General features: G+C 44.4%; 1 protein-coding gene across 3 annotated transcripts in view; it reads right to left on the bottom strand.

The window, feature by feature from the left end:
• The window catches only part of Ezh2 (enhancer of zeste 2 polycomb repressive complex 2 subunit), a 51,859-nt gene extending 51,690 nt beyond the window's left edge, over positions 1–169 (bottom strand). For 2 of the 3 annotated variants that reach the window (XM_055598305.1, XM_055598306.1), the window contains exon 1: positions 33–169. The gene's annotated coding sequence lies outside the window, so the exon portion shown is untranslated. The remainder of the gene's footprint in view (positions 1–32) is intronic. The other variant, XM_055598304.1, reaches the window with a different exon arrangement.
• Between the last annotated feature and the right edge of the window lie 20,334 nt (positions 170–20,503).

Below are 20,503 nucleotides of genomic sequence, written 5' to 3'. Positions count from 1 at the left end.
CCCCCGACCGCCGGCCGCCGGCCGCGCGCTACCTCCGTCCCGCGCGCCAGCCCGCGCCTCTCCCGCGCGCCGCCCCCACGCGCCGCCGCCGCCGCGGGGACTCCACTGCCTTCGAGGTCCCCCTGGGTGTCGGACGGGACCGGACCGAGCGCCAAACGCAGCAGCCCAATCGCCATCGCTTTTATTTGGCCCCCCCAGCGCAATCAAGCGCCGCCCCGATTGGCGGAGGCGAGAGGGCGCCCGGCCAATCAGAGGGCGCGACGGGCCGGGAGCCCCGCCCGCCGGCCCCAGGCCGGAGAGCGGGAGGCTTGCGGGCGGCGGCGCGTGCGCGCGGCGAGGGCTCGCGCGGGGGAGCGCGGCTTGCCGGGTGGAAGCGCCCCGGTCGCGGTCTTTGTTCTTTCGCCAACCGGGGGTACCTGTCAGGAAAGCCGCCGGGCGGGCGGGCAGGCGGGGCCGGCGCGGGGCGGGACGCGAAGCCCGCTGCGGGCAGGGCGGGGAGGCCGGGGTGGCGGGAAGCGGCCGGAGGGCGGGCCGGCGCTTGGCGGGAACGGGCGCCGGGGAGTTCTCGGGAGGGGGAGGGGGCGGGCGGGCGCCGGAGCCGAGTTTGAAGTAGTTCAAAACTGGTCTTGGTAACGGTTTTAACCGCCCTCCTCTCCTGGCATGCACACCCTGGGCCCGGGGTCCGGCGCTCCCGTCGGTGCCGCGGAGAGGAAGGCGCGCGGCGGGCCCCGCGGGGGACGCGGCGCCGGGCGGGCAGAGAGAGTGCGGCTTCTTTCGGCCCCTGGGTGGCTTCGGCTAGCACAGCCAGTGCCCAGTGCCCTGGCACACGGAAGAAAGCGACCTGACGGTGATGTCAGGTTTCTCCGAAAAGCCTTCCAAGCTGTGTTTGGGGTCCTCGGCACTCCTCAGGGTTTCAAATTGTTTATTAACAACCGAGTTCAGATCCTTTACTCCATGTTGTCTCAGCAAAGTGTAAGGATGATTGCAACATTTGACAGTGGTTAGAAACCATCTTGGCAGTCAACCTGTCTCCTCTCAGAGGATTGGAAATGTGCTTATACCGGTCTCTCCCCCTGTTTCGTTATCTGGCAGTGGAGTCAAAGGTATTGCAAATTTGCTTTTAATAAGATACATCTATATGGCAAAAATCCCACAGACCGGTGAAAACAGATTCAATAATGAGTTCAGACTGAGAATTTGTCACATTGGAAATTGACTTATGCATCTGTATAAATCATGGTTCTCTAGAACAGATAGAATGAACATATATATAAAGCACAAGACCTTGAATGCATGAGGCACAAAAGTGTTTGAAATAGGCATATACATCTACAATCAAGTTTAAGGGTTAAAACCAAAAAGAGAAGAATTGAGCTCTGAAGCTACTGCTCCATTGACACGTATAAAGTCCTCTGTGTTTCCTGGAATCAGGAGAAAGTAAAGTACAAAGTTACAGCTTTTAGTAGAACAGAACATCCTTTCAACCCATGAGTGGGATTTGCCTTCAGATGGAAAAATAATAATACATAGAAACCAGGAAAATAATTGTTGGAAAGATGGCTCTTGAACTTTTTTTTAAAGATGAGATGTTTACTACGTTATACTGGCTGGTCTTCATGAACCCATCCAGTGCTTCCTTATGACAGACTGTAGGCAATGTCAGCAGGAAGGAGGTGACAGAAAACTTGGAAAATGTTTTGTGTTCTAGGTGGATATAATGCAAGAGAGAATGACAGGAAAATCAAAGGACATGAGACAGGAAAGGAGCCCCAACCCCAGAATCAGGTTAAGTCTCACCAGCTAAGAATTGAATTTTTTTATATGAAAGTTTTATTAGAGATGAAGAGAGAAAGAGGAGAGAGAGCAAGACATGATGAGGGAAGGGAGAGGGGCACCCTGACAGAGAAAGGGAGAGGGCAAGAGTGAGAATTGAAATTTTTGATACCAATAACAAATTTTCTTTGAAGATCACCTACAGAGAGGATGTGTTCATGTATAGATTTCAAAAAAGAATATTAAAACAGGATCTTGGTACATTTAGCCCCAGATAGCCCTTGAACTTGAGATCTCTACCCCTCAGCATCCAGCATGCTAGCACCACCATTTCCTGCTTCGAAGTCTTTCAATCTTTTACTGGGCTAGCTGTGTCATCCAAGCATGGCTCCCTTTCAGCTACTTAAATTTGAATGTTGCACTGGAAGTTGACCTCATAATTTGGTTTTTAATGTTCTCATACAAGGATTAGCCTGGCATGATCTTAAATTATCAGGCAGGCAAGATGCTGGCTGCTGACCTGACAACCCGAGTTGAAGCCTCAGAATCCACATGATGAGTCCAAGCATGGTGGGTAGTGTTTCTGCCTTTAGTCGCAACACTTAGGAGCCAGAGGCAGGCGGGTCTCTGTGCCTTCCTGGTCATGGCCAGCCACATAAGGATTTCCAGGACAACCAGCACTACTACATAGACCCTGTCTCAAAAACAAACAGAACATCCATGGTCAAAGGATAGAATAGCCTCTTGGAAGTTGTTCCCCAAGCTCTATACTTGTGGGGTGGCATGCAAACATAATAAATAAATATACTTTAAAAAAAGATTTGGCAGAAACAGGTGGATTTCTGTTTGATGCCAACCTGGTCCACAAAGAAAGGACAGCCATGATTGTTATACAGAGAAACCCTGTATGGGGGAGGGGGATCAATGATTCAATTTTTTAGAAGGTTTTGGGTAGCCCAGCCCATGTCTCTATTTTGCTGTATAGAGGAAGCTAGCCTTAAACAATACTTGAACTAATTTTTCAGTCTCTGCTTCCCAACTTTATGTACCCTATCCCAATGTCAATAAACTATTTATTGAAATATAAATTGACTGGGAGTGGTGGTGTATGTCTTTAATCCGAGCACACAGGAGGCAAAAGCAATGGCTTTCTATGAGATGGAACCCAACCTGTCCACACAGTGACTTCCAGAGATGTAGGCGGACCAGGAGGACGACATAGTGAGAACCCTGTCCTCAGAAGATATAAAGTGCGACCAGCAAGAAAGCTCACAGGTAAAAGTCCTGGCAGGCAAGCCTGAAGTCATGAGTCCCGTGATAAAAGACTGGAAAATCCCTGCAAATCGCCCTCTGGCTACATGTGCACTGCGACATAAATGTGCCTGCGAACATAGGTACCAAATACATGTAAAAATTAAGCCAGGTAAGTGACGCACATCCATAATCTCCACACTTGGGAGATGGAGGCAGGAAAATCCAGAGTTTAATGTTAGCCTCTGTTACCTAATAAATTGAAGGACAGCCTGGTAACCTGAGACTCTGCTTTCAGAGTCAAAAGAAATGTGGTGTTCATGAGCGGACAGAAATTTTTCTGTAAGTTTTAATTTCAATAAGTTAGCATTCTTATTTTTTTTCAAATTATTTAAAAACATTTACTGACTCAATCAATCTGTAAACTTTAAAATGACAAAGTGTTTTAGGAAGACAGCGTGACAGGATTTGCCAGCATGTTTACACTCTGGCTGAGAGGCTCCATTTCTACAAACCTTTCACAAAGTTCTTGTACATACATGTAATTTAAGAGGATAGTCATTAATTTGCAACTGATTCTTTATAGTAAGTAGGAAATGGCTTCATCAGGCTGTAGTTATATGAAGTATGACAGTACATATTTATATACTTTATACTATGTCATTATTAGATACTAAGTGATAACTAAGTAAATGAGGGTTTTTTTTAAGTTTTTGGTTTCTGGTTTTTTTGAGACAGGATGTCTCTGTATAGCCTTGGCTATCCTGGAACTCACTCTGAAGACCAGGCTGGCGGCAAACTCACAGAGATCTGCCTGCCTCCACCTCCCTGAGTGCTGGGATTAAAGGCGTGTGCCACCAACACTCAGCTGCTTTTTAGGCTTTTAAATTAAACCTCAGGTAAATTTATACGTACTATTAAAGGATCTACAAGATGTGCTCTGAAATGGAAAAGCTAGGTTATAAAGCTCTGTGAAGAGACTGGGAGCATGACACTGTTAAAGCATTTGCCTAGCATGTGCAACATCCCCAGGTTAGTCTAGCTTTACTGAGGCAGGACTCCCCCCACTTACATGTAAGAGAAGTAAAATGTATGCACGAAAAACAACATCCCCTCTGGGGAAAGAAGGGGAAGGAACAATGAGGAAGGAGCCTCTGGTTCAGCTCGTGCCTTTCAGCTTACCCTAACTTCTTTACAATGAAGCTATATTTGCTGGGTGCTCACGGCACACAGCTTTAGTCCCAGCACTTGGGAGGCAGAGGCAAGTGGATCTCTGTGCGTTCCAGGACAGCCAGGGCCACATAGAGAAACCCTGTCTTGAGAAAAGGTGGGATGGGGGGGCTGTATCCCTGTATTGTATAATGTAATTATTACTGTAATATTTTAATGCCATTTTCCCATTTGTGTGTGTGGGCTTGTGTGCTCCCGCACATGCTCATGCCACAGGTATGAAAGTTGGTTCTTTCCTTTTTACTTTGGGGCCCAGGGTTTGAGCTCTGGTCATCAGGTTTGCATGTAAGCACTTCTAGCTGCTGGGTTATTCTCCAACTTATCCGTCTTTTGTTGTTAGTCTCTGAGATGGGTTGCACTGGCTAGGGTTTTATGTCAACTCAATTAGAGTCATCTGTGAGGAAGGAACTTCAATTGAGAAATGCTTCTGTGCCGTCAAGCTGCAGGCAAACCTGTAGGGCATTTTCTTAGTGATCTTTGTGAGAAGGCCTAGCCCCTTGTGGGTGGTTCCATCCCTGGGCTGAGGGTTTGGGGTGCTATAAGAAAGCAGACTGAGCAAGCAGGAGGGTCAAGCCAGTAAGCAGCGTGCCTTGATCGTCTCTGCGCCAGCTCCTATCTGATGATAAGCTGTTATATGAGAGTGCGTAAAATAAACCCTTTCTTTTCCAAGTTACTTTTGGTCAGTTTTTCAGCACGGCAGTAGAAGCCCTAAATAAGACATGGGTCTTGCAGCCAAAGTTTACCTCATACTCACTATGTAGCTGAGGATAATACTAAAGTCCTGATCCTCCTACCTCTACCTCCCTAGTGCTGGGATTAATGTGTCACCTGGTTTACAATACTGTTACATATTTATTCTAAAACAATATAGGAAAGTATAATTAGGGAAGAAAGTCTTTAAAGAGCTCCCTTTCTCCTGGTGGAAATACTCTCAACAGACCACAGAACAAACCCACTTTCCCATGTTCTCATACTTGGTTTCTTTCTGACAGGGTTTCTCTGTGTAGCCCTGGCTGTCCTGGAACTCACTCTGTAGACTAGGCTGGACTCAAACTCACAGAGATTCACCTGCCTCTGTCTCTTGAGTGCTGGGATTACAGATGTTTGCCACTACACCAGGCTACTTGGTTTCATTTTCAGAGAACTTTTAATCTGCAAATCAGATATGGAAAAATAATATGGAAATTCCAAGAAGCACAGAGACATATTAGGACACATACAATATGGCATAGGCCACTTACTATTTCTAGGGACTCCATCTGAACAGCACGGGCTATCCCTCCACACTGCTGTCAAACGGGTATCTGAGTGCTCTTTGTAAAGCTAGTCTCTTCCTTCACAATGTGAAACTTCTCCATTACTGCACCAATCTAACAGTAACTTCTTTTACTCTCTGCGCCTAAGTCAGGCATTTATCACCTGACCTGACACTTCATTAAAGTGACTATGCAGGTTGTCCTCCGACCGCGTGCATGCTGTGGTATGTACATGCACCCATACACTCATACACAGTGTCACCTCTTGGGAGCTAGCACTGAGCACACCAATTACCAGGAAGTATGTCATAACAGACCAGACCAGAACCTCTACAGGCCAAGCAACACCACACTCTTAAAGGGGCTAACATACTGTTAAACACTGAAACTCTTTGAAAGCCTTTTAAAATTGCTTTCAGCAACTGCATCTCCTACATAATGACAGACTATTGCCTTTGACAGTAGATTTTCTTTAGCAAAGCACCTAACAGAAGTTGGAGCCAAAGCTCAGGTGGTGGAGCTAAAACCAATGCTGGTTCCACAGGCTCACTCAGGGTTGAGGGGACAGCAATGCAGCCTAGGAAGTCACTATGGCCACTCTCCGTTCTGAGTGATTGGACCTAGTCCAGCTGGTCACTGTTGATCCCCTATGAGTTATGAAAATAAAATGAAACTAGGTCTAGTGGTGCAGGCCTGTAAATCTGAGATACCCAGGAGGCTGACGCAAGAGAATGGAAAGCTCAAGGTGGCCTGGACTATATGAGTGAGTTCAAAGCCAGCCTGGGCCACTTAGGGAAACCCTGCCTCAAAAAGCATGAAAAGGGGATGGGGATAGCATTCAGCAGTAGAGCCCTAAATATAAGTAAGTAAAGTAAATGAGTGCAGGACCTGCAGCCTGGCTCAGCGGGCTCAGCCCCTGCGACTGGTTGAGAATGCCCCCGTGGGTGGGGCTATATGTTTAAATTCTCCGTCTCCAGTTGAAGGGACTTTGGGGAAGGATTAGGAGGTGTGAGCTTGTTGGAGTAGAGCTCCAACAAGTAGAGCTTGTTGTTTGCCTTGTCGGAGGAGGTGTGTCACTGGAGGCGGGCTTTGAAGCTTCAAACATCGAAAGTAGGCCAGCCCCCACCCCTCTCTCTGTTTGCCTGCTGCCTGAGGTCCAGGATATATTGCCCACATGCTTCTCATCATGACTGCTATGTTGTGCAGGCATAGCACAACTGGCCTTCCCTTATGGACCTTCAGGGTCCTGACAATGTCCTATGTCAGTACCTGGGCCAGGTACATAGTGACCTGTTGGCCACTCCCCCTTCCTCTTGCTCTCTTGCTCTCTCTTCCTCTCTGTTGCTATCTCCCTTCTCTGTCGGGGTGTCTGCCTCCCCTTACTATGTCTCTCTCCTCTCTATCCAATAAACCTCATTGGATTTAAGATCGGTTATGTGCATGGCATTTTTATATAAATACAAGCAATGATGATCATGGACTAACCCTCTAAAACTGTAAGCCAACCCCCAATTTAATGTTTTCTTTTATAAGAGCTGCCACAATCATGATGTCTCCTCACAGCACTAGAACCTAAGACATGCATGAACACAAAAATTTTATGTAGTCTTTGCTTTAATTTAGAATTTCATCACTCTTTCAATACTTGACTATTTCCATTCCCATTATGCTCCCCCCAAAGCATTTCACTACTGTTAAAGCATAGTTTCTGCACACTGAAGGATGAGAACAAACACAGACTATCTTCATTGCATAGAAATAATTGATTCGCTGGGCATGGTGAAGGACGCCTTTAATCCCTGTGCTCTGGTGGGCAGAGGCAGGAGTGTAAGAGAAGTTTTGGTTTCTTTGTTATGTAAATATGCTTTTGTTTTAATCCCAAGTGTAGGATTTTAGTTGGGGTATAGTTTGTCCACACTTGTTAATTGTCTCCTGTGGAGTGTGGCTTTTGCCAGCTGGTAACAGCCTTTCCTGGGTAGCAGGGAGAGGGGTGTGGTGTAGGACTCTGAGAGTATAAATAGGAACACAGAGGAAGAGAAGGGAAGGTGGTTGGTATTGGTGCACGGCATGTAGCAGTTTGCAGAGACCAGAGATGGTGTGGTAGTTTGGAGCAGACAGGCGGAGAGAAATGTTTCAGGGCGCAGCAGCGTGGAGGAGACTGCGGGCTATGTCTGCGATTGATGGAGATTGGCACAGAGCCCTAAAAGAACCCCTTGACCAGCTAAATACCTGGAAAAAATGAAGGGGTCTGGGACCCCTCTCCCTGCTAACCTTTTCTCTCTCCTACTTAAGGTTGTTGGGGGGGGGGGCTGGTGCAAGGGAGGTAGAGGCCTAAACAGCCCAAATACAGGAGAAAATTTTAAAAAGACCTCTACAGGTGGCCTTCTGCTGCACAGGGATATTGCTGTGAGTTCCAAGTCCAGTCTAAAAGCGAGTCCAGGAGAGCCAAGGCTACACAGAGAAACCCTGTCTCAAAAAAAAGAAAGAAAGAAAGAAAGAAAGAAAGAAAGAAAGAAAGAAAGAAAGAAAGACTCGATTCTGAGGACATGGTTCCACAGGTAAAATCCCTGCAGTACAAGCATGCGAACCTGAGTTTGGATCCCTAGAACCAGCATGAGCAGCTAGCTGGGCATCGTGGCACAGATACTTGTTGCCCCACTACTGGGATGTGTGGGATGATTATTAATGTTCAATGGTGATGCCTATGATTATTAATAACAGTTGTTATTTCTTATCCACTATTATAAAAATAAGATACACTTGTTAGAATCTTTGATACAACTTAAAACATTGGGGCTGGGCAGATCTTAATTCCCTAAACTATCTTGTCTATTTCCCAGTCAAAACCCCCATAAATACTTGCACATGTTCTCCATCAGGCCAGCCCTCTCCCTCAGGCCAGCCCTCTCCATCAGGCCAGTCCTCAGCTCCTTTATTCTTTCCTTCTTCCTCTCCTGCACCTCCTGCTCCTTCTGTGACCGCATCCCAAAGCTTCCCAGAGCTCGCCTCTCTTCTGCCCTGGCCTGGGGTAGGCAACTTGACTGGCCCATGAGGAATAATTTGGAAGGCAAGGTTACAAAGTATCACTTGGTGAAGTGAGAATGTGCTCTTAAGACAGTAAAGATAGGAGGGGAGGTAAGGAGGGGACCATGCAATTAACACTTGAATACATTGTAGCAATCACAACAGGGGTGGAAAAGTTTAGTTAAAGAGAAACATCCCAGGTTAGTGGCCATCCAACCAAGCCAAACCGATAAAGCTTCAGGTTCAGTGAGACCTTGTTAATATGTACCTCTGGCCTCCATTTGCACAAACACAAAGAAGAGAGACTATGAGGCCCCCTTTTGAAAGGTGAACACAACAGAGGTGAGCAATGGTCTTTATTATTTTGGCAGGGGGTGGGGGGCTGGTTGAACACAAGGGTTCTCTTTGTAACCCTGGCTGTCCTCAAACTCACCTTGTAGACTAGGCTGGCCTCCAACTCAGAAATCCACTCTGCCTCTGCCTCTGCCTCTGCCTCTGCCTTTCTGCCTCTGCCTTTCTGCCTCTGCCTCTCTGCCTCTGCCTCTCTGCCTCTCTGCCTCGATTAAAGGCATGTACCACCACTGCCAGGCTGGGGAATGGTCTTTCTCAAAGCATTGCCAAGATGTAATCCCATTACTCAAGGAGGCAGAGGCAGGTGGATCTTTGTTAGTTCAAGGCCAGCCTGGTCTATAAAGTGTGTCCAGGACAGTCAAGTACACAGAGAAACCCTGTCTTGAAAAAAAGAAAAAAGAAAAGCATTGCCAAGATATTTAAAGACTCCTCTACATGTGTGCAGTGTGAATTTGGTTTTCATGGTGGGAGAAAACCAGCACCCCTTTTACCTCAGACAGTTCCTTTCATCTTAAGCTTTGTCAAGTAATGGAACCATTAGCAATCTCAAAGCCAATCATTGCCTTCACATCCCTCCTTAAAATCTTACCCTACAATAAAATGAATTTCCTCACACTATGGGATGCCCCACTTGGCTGTGTAACACAGGATGACCAGTGACATGATGCTTACTTTTCTATTGCTGTTATAAGATACTATAACCAAAGCAGCTTATACAATAAAATGTTTAACTTGGACTTACAATTTCAGTGACAGGAAGAAGTGAGAGCTTACATCTTGATCCACTAGTAGGAGGCAAAGAAAGGCACTGGGAATGGCCAAGACTTTTGAAACCTCAGAGCCACCCCCCACCAAACACACCTCCTCCAATAAGGTCACACATCATACTTTTTCCCAAACAATTCCACCAACTGAGATCAAGTATTTGAACATGTGAGCCTATAGGGGCCATTCTCATTCAGACCACCACAGTGATTATAATACAAGCAAAGACTTGAAACACATCTATACATTTGTCTTGACTCATTGTCCCTCTTGCACTGATGAAACATTTACTAGTAACAGAAAACTCAAGGATAACCTACTTCGGGATTTGTTGCCAGCTTAATACCATTGAGAACTTCCAAACTGGTCCTCCACAGCATATAGATTCTGGGTCCTATTCTGCCTCTCCCATTTTAGTGATGGGATGTGTCTGCTGATTATTGGTTCTATGTTCTCCTTTTCATTTTCTATATTGGCCTCTTATTCCTGTGCATGTCACCTCATGGTTGTAAGACAGATGCTGTTGTTAAGGAAGCGTTTGTGAATTCAAGACAAAAGAAGGGGGAGGAGTTGAATTAGTCTGCATTTTGTTGAGTATTAAAGTAAAAGTTCCTCAAAAGCTTCCCTACGTGACACTCTTAAGAAATACAACACGAAGCTGGGCATGATGGCACATGCCTGTAATCCTAGCACTCTAGGAGGCAGAAGCAGATGGATCTCTGTGAGTTCAAGGCCAGCCTGGTCTACAAAAGTGAGTCCAGGACAGCTAAGGCTACACAGAGAAACCCTGTCTCAAAAAATAAACAAAAAAAACTCATAAACAGTTACTGCTAGCTTAAAGGGTAACTGGGAAATTGAGTATTCAGTTAAGGAGAAAAAAAAGTTGTCAGAATTAACCTAGTATCATCGAACTAGGACTGTCATCCTGAGCAAAATCAAGGTTCTTTAAAAAAAAAAAAAAAGTATGAGAAACCAGGTGTGGTGGTGTATACTGGTAATTCCAGGTATATCTCCGAGTTCAAGGCCAGCATGGTGGTCTGCATAGTTCTGAGACAGACAGAGATATATAATGAGACCCTGTCTCAAGAAGAGAGCACTATGACAGCTGTATGAAAACAATGCAGTGGGGGGGGGTGCTGGAGAGATGGCTCAGTGGTTAAGAACATTGGCTGCTTTTCTAAAGGACCAAGGTTTAATTCCCAGCACCCATATAATGGCTCAAAAGAAGATCCAAAAAACAACATAATGAAAATTATTACCTTATATGCTAACTTTAAAAAGGATACTTTTTTAAAAGAGATGGTTTAAGGAAGCTAAAAATCTATACATATTCCCTTAACTGACTTTAATTACCTTGTCTACATAACAGGGAAACAGAAAAATGAAATGGTGGGTTGTTTTTGGTTTATGTGTTTTTGTTTGTTTGTTTTTTCCATTTTGAGAGGTAGCCTGAACTTGAGCAGCTGAATAATGGATGATTCTGTAACAGTTTCTCTTGTGACAGAACACCAGACAGAATCAGGTGAGCTTGTTTTGGTTCAAGATTTAAGAGTGCCATGGCAGGGAGAGTCTGGAATTTCCTCAGCGATACAACCAACCCTGTGTCTCTGAACTGATTATAAATCCTCCCAAGCTGACAACAAAGAGTAACCATCACAATGCCCTACCCCTCCACCAAATTCCCAACATTATTTCAAGGACGGATCAAGCCCTTGAAAACTACCCTTATCCAAAGGCCTGTGGTAAGTCAACTCAGACCTTGAACCTGGTCCTCCATATGACTTCTGAGCTCTATCCTGCCTTTCCAGGCTTAGTGATATGGTGCATCTTAATAATTTTCTTTATCTCTACAGCTAAAGAACCTTAACAGTGTCAAAAATGATGTCACATGGAAAAAATAGAGATTTAATTGTTCTGATTTTTTTTTTTTAATGCGAAAGCAAAAAGCATTAAAAACCAAATTTCTCAGTTAGTTGGCAGTTTAGGGGGAAGGTTGTTTGATTTACTTGTAGGTTTTTTAAGTTTCAATTTTTTCAGATTGGCTTATGTATGCAGTGTTTTGCCATGCATCACACGCATGCCTAGTACCCATAGGATGCAAAGGAGAGCACTGGAACAGGAGTTACAGATGTTTGTGACAGAGAAATGAAGCCAGGCCCTCTGCAAAAACAAGTGCTCTTCACTGCTGGGCCTCCTCTCCAGCCTGTAATCTTTTAAAAAATGTATTTGTAGGCTCTCTGCTCTTTCCCATTCTGGAGACAGGAGCATTTCACGCAGTGCTAGCCTCATCCCTGAGACATGATGTTGAAGGTCTAAGAGAATGGATATTACTGTGTTGGGCATCTAGTTAACAGGACTGCCTTTAGCTCTCGCAAAGTGGGCGCTGTTGTCATCAGTGACCACATTGTTGACCTCAGCTACACACTCTACGTGTTCCAGTAAGGTTCTGAGCATGGCAAGTTCCATGGCACAACCAAGGCTAAGAAGGAGAAACTTATCAGCCATCACCACCTTCCAGGGGTAAAATCCCACCCATACCAGATGGTATGCTATTGGTGCCAAGTATGGAGACGACGGGCGTCTTCACTATTGTGGAGAAGGCCACGATGCAGGGGAAGGGTAGAACCGAAGGTCACCATTCCTGCCTCTTCTGCTGAGGCCCCTAGGTTTGTGACGGATGTGAGCTTTGAGAAGTACGGCAACCCGCCCCAGAGCATCAACAATGCCTTCTTCAGCAGCACCTGCTTAGCTTTTCTGAGATCATCTGTGACAACTTGGGTATCGTAAAATGACTAATTATCACAGCCCAAGTTGTCACTGTTTTGTGACAACTATTTTGGGTAAGACATGGACAAATGTTTACTCCCCCCCAATAGGAAACTGACAACAGACCAAAGTACAAATACTGCCAACTTTGTGAGCCAATGAGTTTTATTTGAGTTAGTTACAGGAATATGGGTGAGGAGTCACGGGAGCAAAAATGACTCAGCATGTATGAATGACAGTTTGTGAAAGCTGCTATACTGCAGTACAGCCTGCAGGTAGCCTGCAGGTTGGAGAATATCCTTTGCGGGTAACTCAGTTGATCTGAGCTGCTTCCGGTCAGCTCCGTTGCTCCTTGCTTCTCCCTGGCAGCTCATCGGAGAGTGTCTCTTAACAGTCCTCACCGTTCATGCATGTTTGTGGTGGGGAGGGAACCCAGTGTGTCTGCTCTGTTTCAGAGACCGCAGCTCCTGAGCTTAGTCATCCTTGCAGGACAGACTAGTTCACCTCTGCTTAGACTGTCCTGTTTTATTTCTAACACCCTGTGTTTTAATGAGCTTGCCTCCAACGGGGAAGGTTTTACTCTTAAAGGAGGGCACCACACAACACAGCACCATCCGGAAAGCCCCCTGGGAAACTGCGCCGTGACAGCTATGACACTGTCCATACATCCGCCCTGTGCCTACTGGCTGTGTATAAGGTCACCCCAGAGCCCAGTGTGCAGCTCACTGCCGTGGCCTTAAAACATCTGATTTGTGTATCATCACATTCTTCCCTGACGGTCTCCTTTACTTGGTCTCAGCAGGGCTCTGCTCTTTGCACTGGTTCTTATTTCCTGGAGACCTGAATCGTTCTGAAGCAATTACAGAACATCTCCCAACAAGTTGCAGCCTAGGGCAGATAAAGGAATTAACTCAAAAGACAAAGGATCCTCAAGCAGCCTTCTGTTAGGAAGTGGCCATCGTGGAAAGATGATTTCAGGGAAAGCCCTTAAACAGAAAACAATGTGGTTGGCAGATGAGAAGGGCTAGGGTGAGCAGATCCTACATTCTGTGGACGGAGAGTCGGCTAAAGTTTCAGTGGAAGGCTGTAAGATCCAGTTTCCTTCCTGTCTGACCCAGTCAGCTAAAGCCCGTGCTTGTTGGCTGCCTGTGATTTCACCCCTTTGATACCCCTTTTGCCTTCTGGCTGTGCCTCTAGCTCAAGTCCAGCCTCCTAAGCTACCCCTTATCTAATATGTCTCCAACTTTTCTAGGGCTTCACATGATGAGTAAAAGCCTAGATCCCAGTATAAACAGAATAAAAATTTCCCTTTGAACACTAAAAAGTAAGGTGCCCCCCTCCATTCAAGACAAGGTTTCTCTGTGTAGCTTTCACTGTCCTGGAACTCACTCTGTAGACCAGGCTGGCCTTGAACTCACAGAGATCTGCCCACCTCTGCCTCCCAAGTGCTGAACTAAAGGCATGTGCCACCACTGCCTTGCTTATTTGCTTTTTCTTTCTCCTTTTTTGTTCAAAGTTTGCTTTCTTTGTACTCTTTTTTTTTTTTTTACACAAATTTAGTCTAGTAACCTAAAAGTTTTTTTTAGTCTAGTATTAAATACGTAAATAAAAATCATCAAAAATTTTCCCATACAGAGGAACTAGCCATTTCAAAGACTCAAATGGGCGTTGGGGATTTAGCTCAGTACTAGAGCGCTTGCCTAGCAAGCACAAGGTCCTGGGTTCGGTCCTCAGCAATGGAGGAAAAAAAAAAAAAAAAAGACAAAATAACAAAAAGATCAAAGACTCAAATGTGTATAAAATTAATAAACTTGAGCATGGTTTAATAGCACAACCATGGTAAAAATCTACAAATTGAAATCCCTATTGCAACCCAGACATCTTTACATATTAAAGCAGATGAGCTGTACGTGGTGGCTCATGCGTCTCTGTGAGCTCAAAGCCAGCCTGGTCTACAGAGTGAGCTCCAGGCTAGCCAGAGCTACATCGTGGATTTCCTTACCAAATAGTGTTTGTCCTGTAGTAAGTGACTTTAGTACCAGTGGAAAATGTACCACAAGGGTAAGTTCAGATGTTCTTAAGAGCCCTGTGATAAGAGAACAGCAATAGGTCAAAGGTTAGGAGTCCATGGTACAGAAAAGAGTGAGCAAAATTTAAAGTCACCAAAGGTGGCTAGAGACGCCCCTGCAGGAGAGGCAAAGGTGGGAGTGAGGAAACCAGCAACTAAGGAATACCTAATAGATGCCATGTGTTTACTGCTTATTTCACACATAGCATTCCTTTAATTTCGTGTTCATTGTGGAAGTAAAGGAGGTTCCCTTCTTAAAGGTAGAGAACCTGATTCATGGCAACTCCTATAAATGGCCTGATACCATAGATCCTAGTTATTTTATTCTCCATTGTGGTTCCATGATTTTGCACTATGCCCTGTGCATAGAACACATTCAATATTTGTCACATAAACAACCTGCCTTATCTGTGTCCCCTATGAGGTCCGCTCAGAGCAGATGGTGCCAGACTGTAACAAGATGTTAACTAATTAAGGGTGCTCTCCATCTCCTTTGAGACAGAGGATCATCTGTAAGCCTCCAGTTCCCTGATACAAATCAGGACCACATGCTCTGCCCGTATCTGTTTCTCAGTCCTTGTAAATTTAATCTGAGGAAGTTGTTCTGGGGGTCAGATTCCTAGATCCTCAGTCCATGCCCTGCAGTTGGCATGGCTATCTTTTCTCATGGATATTCTCTAAATAAGATAAGTGTAAGACAGCCAGTGTCTTTCCTTCATCTGACTTATTGCCCCTCCACTAAATGATGGTATTCTGTGTCCTACAAACATGTTTGAGAGCATTGAACAATGCAGATTCTTAAGAAGATTATAGCACTATTGGTTTGGGTTTTACATTAGTCAAATTAACTCCTTCTGAGCTGAGATTTACATATATTTCATAATTGTGATAACAAAAGCCAGAATATTTTCACTTTCTGTTCTGATTTAGTTGATTAGATGTCTTTGTAACTAGCAAAGAGATTACTTCACAAGATATCTAAGAAGTTGATAAAACTGCAGAATTAGCATGCATGATTAACATTTTCTTTGGAACTGGTGCAATTGAGTTTTTATTGCTCCTTACCCACTCTGATATACATACACATTCAGATTCCCCGCTACCCAGTCACCCCCCCCTCACTCCTCCAAGCACTATAAACCAGTGTATTAAACAGAGAACGTTCCAGAACAGCCAGGGCTGCATAATTAGACTAACGTCTCAAAAATTATGGAAAAATGACTATTGACTCTCATAAACAAGCAGGAAGAAGAGTGTGCAGTGCCAGAAGTCCTTAGGGTCTTTAATTGCTGAGCTGTCTCTCTAGGCTCAGTAAGCAAACACACACACACACACACACACACACACACACATAGAAGAACCAATTTGGAAAAGTACAAGTTCACCATAGTACGCTGTCCACATCATACAGATACACAGACAGACACACAGAGAGACACACATACAAATAAAAAAAATTTAATTTAAAAGTTAGAAACTTGGAGAGATGGCTCAGAGGTTAAGAACACTGGCTGTTCTTCCAAAGCTTTGGAGTTCAATTCCCAGCAACCATATGGTGGCTTGCTAACAACCATCTATAAGGAGATTTGGTCCCCTCTTCTGGTGTTCAGGCCTGAATTCAGGTAGAATACTGTATACAAAATAAATACATCTTTAAAAAAATTATAATTTAGAAACTTTGGGGCTTCAGTAGCCTTCCTGTTTCCCAAAATATCACCAACTGTCCTGAATAAAATGTTTTCTACAACCTAACCTTGTTATTATCAGAGGAAAGGATTATCTCAGTGTCCCTAAGTTGATAATATTTGGGTTTAAAGTGAACCACATTGCTTCAAGTAAATTCATAGGAAATTACCGTGCTAGATTGTGTACTGTAGACATGATCCCAACCCACATCCTTTCCTGCACCAAGACCTTCCTTTGGCCCCCACACCGTTTGCCTGAGTAGAACAGAACAGAGCTAACCCTGTAACTCCAGTTCCTGCCTAGGGCCTTCTGGCACTGCACAGTCTCCTTCCTGCCTGTTTATAATGGTCAATAGTCATTCTTCTGTATATATATATAATTTTTTTTTTTCGAGACACTGGTCTCACTGTGCAGCCCTGGCTGTTCTGGAACTCACTATGTAGACCAGGCTGGCCTTGAACTCATAGAGATCCACCGGCATCTGCCTCTCAAGTGATGGGATTAAAGGTGTGTGCCACCTTGTCCCAGATCTTCCAACATCATTAAGAAATGCAAACTACATGGAGAGGCCCTATTTCAGTCTCTAACTCCCAGATGATACCGTAGCCAACTACAGCACTGAATGGCAACCGTGGTGCAAGCTTTAGTATCCAGTCCAGACTTCAAACTAAACCTCCGTCTGAGGTGCTCGGATGAAGCCCAGTCAAGCACAGGGATATGAGCACTGGATTAATACTGCTGTAATAAAGAACCACAGTGTGGCCAACAGTGGCAGTGCATGTCTATAACCCTAGCACTCAGAAGGCAGAGGCAGGAGGTTTGCTACAAGTTCAACACCAGCCTGGTCTACACAGCATATTCCAGGCCATTCAGGGCTACCTACTTTTGAGACTCTATCTCAAAAGCAAAATCAAACCCAATCAATCAATCAATCAATCAATCAATCAAATAAACAAAATAAACCAAAACCAGCAAATATGGTACCACAGGATTGAAATGAAAGTTTATTCTCTCACAGTTCTAGAGACTAGAAGGATAAAGCCAAGGCCATGTCAAGGTTATGATCTCCCTGAAGCCTCTAGGGGAGCACCCTTCCTGTCCCTTTCAGATATTGATCACCTCAAGTGTTCCTTAGCTTGCAGTAACTTATTTCAATCTGTTTTCATGTGGCGTTCTCCTCTCTCTCTCTCTCTGTGTTTTCAAATATCTTCCTTTTATGAGGACACCAGACATACTGGATTAGTGTCTAACCTAATGATTATCATCTTGGCCTGATTATATCCACAAAGACACCGTCTCTGAATAAAGTCTCATTTGCAGATCCTGGAGGTTAAAACTTTTTTAAAATGTTAAAACTTGTTAAAGCTTGTTAAGTATTCTATCTAGAGACATAGTCCATTCATAAAAGGAGGTAGTAATGAATGGTTGCTGCTTTTGTTTGCTAATGTTTAGTGTGTCCTGACACAGGGTCTAACTGTGTATGGAACCTTGCTTGGTCGGTCTGCTGCTCACCATGTCGCTCAAAATGGCCTCAGGCCTTCAATAGTCCTCTTGCCTCCGCCTCCTAAATGCTGAGGTAAGTGTGGAACACCAGCCCTCCCCTGCTGTAAGTAACTCTCTCTTCATTTTGAAAAAAGAAAAATTCAGTGTAGCAATAAAAACCTGGGAATTGACACTCTTTCAGCAAATATCTGGGTATTCCAGAAACATAAGATAAGTGTAAGAGAAGGGAGCCAACCTATGACTTTAAAAGTCTATAAATCTTAGAACTTACTGCCCGGCCAGTAAACTGGCTCACTGGGTAAAGTACTTACCAGCAAGCTGAGGGCTTGAGGTCATCCCTACCCTGCCACGTGGTTGGAGAAAACTTAGACTCACAAGCTGTTCACTGACCGCTGCATGGCTGCATGGGCAGTATAGAGGGCACACGCTTGCTTGCGCCTGCGCACACACAGACACAGACACACACACATCATCCATGCCAAATCAGTACATTTACTAAAAAGTGAAATGTAGTGCTTCGATGTTTGGCTTGTTTGTTGGTTTGTTTTCACATTCCTTGGCTTGGTCTTAACATGCAGGTGTTTTTTTTTTTTTTTTTTTTTTTTTTGGTGTTTTGTTTATTAATCTCTCTCTCTCTTTAACTCAGATTTTTTTATTCTAAACCTATTTTCCATGAAGAGCAGTAGCTGATCCTGTGTGTGATTTCTGGCAAACCAGACTTCCTGGGCAGAACCTCTACTCACTGAACATTTATTAGACTCGCACAGAATGTCTGGGGTAGAAAAGGATTCTCATGTCCACACATCCACTGTATCATCTTATAGATGAGGGAGCTGAGCCCTGGGTGCTGAAGGGGCCTGCCTTGTCATAAATCAGCTGCACTATGACCACATTTGTCTTTAAAATTACGCAATGCGTTTATCATGCTTTTTCCTAGGTTTTTTTTTTTTTCAGAGAATTTAAACTGATTAGGATTCAAGAGCTATAATTTGTATTTTCTCATTCCGAATCAAAGAAAATGCTACATTTAGTTAAGCTTACTGCATTTCTGAGAGCCAGAAATGTTGACTGCAAAATCACATCACCAACATTTCCTTCACTTTGATGCTTATGGATTATGAAGCCAGTGAATATGAAAGATTCCTCTAACTATCAAAGGCTGAATTATGGCTTTAGTGCCTTCAGTTGTATAACTTTAAAGATCCTATTTTGACTAGTCTTTATTACTGTCTATACTTTTTTAAGTTCCCAGAATATCTAGTGAGGCAAATCTGAGTCACAGGGCTCATTTGCAAGGAATCCACCGAGACAGAGATGGGGGAGGAGTTTCTTTCTTTCTTCTCCTCAGAAGCAAATCTTGAACCCAAGGCCTTGAAATACTGGGCAAGTAAGCTACCATGGAGTGTCATCCACCCCTTCTTTTCTTTTCTTTTTTATTTATTTTATTTATTCTGGTTTTTGAGACAGGATCTCTCTGTGCAGCCTTAGCTGTCCTGAACTCACTTTATAGACCAGGCTGGCCTCGAACTTAAAAATCTGTCTGTCTCTGCCTCCTGAGCACTGGTGCACACATCTGTGCCACCACGCCTGGCTCCCATTTTTATTTTTTATTTTAATTTATTTTTATTTTACGTGCTTTGGTGTTCTGCCTGCATGTGTGAGAGAGTCAGATCTCCTAGAACCGGAGTAACAGACAGTTGTAAATTGCCATGTGGGTGCTCTTTTTCCAGAGGAGCCAGGTTCTTAATCACTGCGCTATCTCTCCAGCCCCTATTTCCTATTTTATGTTGAGATAAGATCTCAATTTAGTCAGTCAGGCTGGCCTTGAACCTGTCATTTTCCTGCTTTAGCCTTCCCAGGTAGCTGGGATTACAGGTGTGCACTGTAGTCAGATTTAACAAGGGAAAAAAGTAATACTAACGCGGGAGTGGGAGGAGTGATCGGAGAGGCCAGTGTTGGCCATACGTACTTTTCTTTGAATATTGGAAGAAAATTTAAATGTCAGGGATGAGTGTTAGGATGGTTTATTTGAAACTGGATTTCTAACTGGATGTGGTGGCTCACACCTTTAATTCCAGCCTTAGGGAGACAGAGGCAAGCAGATCTCTATGAGTTCAAGGCCAGGCTGGTCTACAAATGGAGTCCAGGACAGGGCTTGATTAACACAAAAAAACCCTGTCACAAAACAAAACAAACAAACAAACAAAAAACAAAACAACAACAAAGAAAAAACAAAAGAACACAAAACAAACAAACAAACTGGATTTGTACTCTGGATTCGTCCTCCAAATACTGGTAGGAACTTTTATGCGAATGAATTACTTCTAGAAATGAAAGGCCCACTGTGTAAGATACAAGCTAGGTAGCAGCACAGAGCGCTCCCTGGGTAACACAGTATTTGTATAGTGTATCGTGAGGAAACTTAGGCCAACACCCATGGTTAGAACCATACAGCCTGACACAGTCACAGCCAGATAATTCGAATGAAGGCAAAGAGGCCAGGCTGAGAAAGTGTGTGCTACTCAGGTCTAACAGTCACCGCTGTGACTCGGAATGCTGAGTACCAACATGAAGTAACCCTATCAGGACCCCACAGGAAACCGAAGACCAGGTCTTGGTTCCCAGGCAAAAGTATCAACCTCATTCTCGGTTCCAACATCCTTAATAAAAGCATTTTTTTTTTTTAATAGCACTTGGCCCCATCTGGGAGAATCTTTTACTTATAGTTTATCTGGCCATCTTGGCTGTGAGTCTGCAGGAGTTCTCCTTCTTTTCATTTACCTGGGGACTGCCCATGCCTCAGGTAGAGAAGGTGACAGTGACCAGTCTC

This window comes from Psammomys obesus, unplaced genomic scaffold (genome assembly GCF_907164565.1).
Source record: "Psammomys obesus unplaced genomic scaffold, mPsaObe1.curated_primary_1811, whole genome shotgun sequence".
Taxonomy (NCBI): domain Eukaryota; kingdom Metazoa; phylum Chordata; class Mammalia; order Rodentia; family Muridae; genus Psammomys; species Psammomys obesus.
The sequence above is the reverse complement of the archived record's forward strand: the minus strand, read 5'-3'. Positions and strand labels throughout refer to the sequence as shown.